Source organism: Octopus bimaculoides, chromosome 6 (assembly GCF_001194135.2).
Source record: "Octopus bimaculoides isolate UCB-OBI-ISO-001 chromosome 6, ASM119413v2, whole genome shotgun sequence".
NCBI lineage: Eukaryota > Metazoa > Mollusca > Cephalopoda > Octopoda > Octopodidae > Octopus > Octopus bimaculoides.
Window position 1 is genome coordinate 107,943,582 of NC_068986.1, and position 2,365 is coordinate 107,945,946.

General features: G+C 38.6%; 2 protein-coding genes across 5 annotated transcripts in view; one reads left to right on the plus strand and one right to left on the minus strand.

Moving 5' to 3' along the window:
- The window catches only part of LOC106867981 (zinc finger protein 721), a 48,176-nt gene that overhangs the window by 26,942 nt on the left and 18,869 nt on the right, over window positions 1-2,365 (minus strand). The window lies entirely within an intron of this gene.
- Window positions 1-2,365, plus strand: part of LOC106867979 (zinc finger protein 708) — a 15,567-nt gene that overhangs the window by 5,056 nt on the left and 8,146 nt on the right. The window contains exon 1 of one of the 4 annotated variants that reach the window (XM_014913062.2): window positions 984-1,043. The exons of 1 other annotated variant lie outside the window; for it this stretch is intronic. The gene's annotated coding sequence lies outside the window, so the exon portion shown is untranslated. 2 more of the 4 variants (XM_014913059.2, XM_014913060.2) reach the window with 2 other exon arrangements.

Genomic DNA, 2,365 nt, shown 5'->3' on the forward strand with positions numbered 1-2,365 from the left:
AATATTCAAGGGAAATAACTGAACGAATTACCAGTATTATCCGTACTACTTTTTCTCTAAAACAGCATGCGACGGGATTTTTTTAAATAAAAGTTTAAAATGTTTTTTTCATAAAAGTTTAAAATGTTTTTTTTAATAAAAGTTTAGGGTTAGATGTTGTGCAGCCGGTCTTCCACGAGGCATTTTCGATTTCTCATAAGAAACTATGATATTCAATCACGTGTGTGCTTTATATATAAACAGTTGAAGTCAATCAAATCACGTGATTTATTTATATACAAAGTAGTACGGATACTACTGGTAAGACGTTCAGTTATTTCCCTTGTATTTTATTTACTTCTTTAACCTCTCGAAACTGGAAGATTACCCGCGCGTATACCAACCCCATAATAGTAAGATATATACATAAAAATCACATTATGAAGTTACTATAATAGTGATGATGATGGTAAAACAAAAAAGAAAGTAACAATTATAAGAATATTACGGGATAATTCTGTTGTTGTTGGCACTCCGTCGATTACGACAACGACGGTTCCAGTTGATCCGATCAACGGAACAGCCTGCTCGTGAAATTAACGTGCAAGTGGCTGAGCACTCCACAGACACGTGTACCCTTAACGTAGTTCTTGAGGAGATTCAGCGTGACACAGTGTGACAAGGCTGACCCTTTGAAATACAGGTACAACAGAAACAGGAAGAAAGAGTGAGAGAAAGTTGTGGTGAAAGAATACAGCAGGGTTCGTCACCATCCCCTGCCGGAGCCTCGTGGAGCTTTAAGTGTTTTGGCTCAATAAACACTCACAACGTCCGGTCTGGGAATCGAAACCGAGATCTGATGACCGCGAGTCCGCTGCCCTAACCAATGGGTCATTGCGCCTCCACACGGGATAACTCTATCACTAGCGGACCCATCACGACTAAGACCCAGTGAGCTCCCTTACATCAGCCACAAGAAGTACTCTCCACAGTATTTCATTCCGCCTATAAAAGAGTTCTAGTTCCTGCTTCACCGGAAATCAACCAATTCGATCAATTTTTGCGTAATTTGTTTATTATTTTTGTTTCATTTTAGTTCAACAAATTTTTTTTCATTTATCAGAATCCACGATTCTCTTTGCTTATCTTTAATTCATTGCATTTCTGCCGATACATGCGGTAGTCAAAGATATGCCCAGTAGACGATTGTTATTGTTTTCTGTGGAATCGCAGGTGTCTTGAACATTAAAGGAGATTCTTAGAAGAACGAGAGAGAGAGAGAAAGAGAGAGAGAGAGAGAAATGGTTTTGTTGAAGTAAGTTAGTTTTTATCTTTTCTTTTATTTTTATTTTACTTGTTTCAGTCATTTCACTGCGGCCATGCTGGAGCACCGCCTTTAGTCGAATCAAATCGACCCCAAGGACTTATTCTTTGCAAGCCCAGTACTTATACTATCGGTTTCTTTTGCCGAACCGCTAAGTTACGGGGACGTAAACACACCAGCATCGGTTGCCAAGCAATGTTGGTGGGGGACAAACACTGATACGCAACATATACACACACATACATACATATATATATATATATATATATATACATATATACGACGGGCTTCTTTCAGTTTCCGTCTACCAAATCCACTCACAAGGCTTTGGTTGGCCCGAGGCTATAGTAAAAAAACACTTGCCCAAGGTGCCACGCAGTGCGACTGAACCCGGAACCATGTGGTTGGTAAGCAAGCTACTTACCACACAGCCACTCCAAATTTGCTGTTTATTATTAGGTTTAGCTATGTCTAATTATTTTATATCGTGTATTTTGTTAACAGTAACCTCGCTGGTTGCAGAGCCTTTCCAGCAGAATAATCGTTGTTTACCTTGATGACACAACAAATACAAACTATATAAACATTGCTTGATCTTTCGTGATTAGCAGAAACACATTTCTAAGGCTCACACATATAGATCCAATATGCTGGGAGGGTCTCTGTATGTGCGTTGGTATCTTGGTAAAGTTGTCGAACACGTACGTAAACAACGACTCCCCCCCACACACACACACACACACACTACACAACAGAAGAGACCGCATAGAAACGACATGCTGAGCACCCGGAATGCCTAGAAAAATTCTGAAGTAGGTATTGTACTAAATCTGTATCTGGCACTAAATGTTGTTCTAGACTACAAGACATATATAATATTCGCTGAGCCTATAGAATAGAGTCTGAAATTATGTAGTTCGCCGAAAACCGTATTATCTTCGTATTTGTATGTTTTAAACAGAGGAGATTACGATTCTGCAAAAGAATTATTTTCCTTTTGTTACCTGTTCACGTCTGTGTGTGTATATATATATATATATATATGTATATATATATATATAT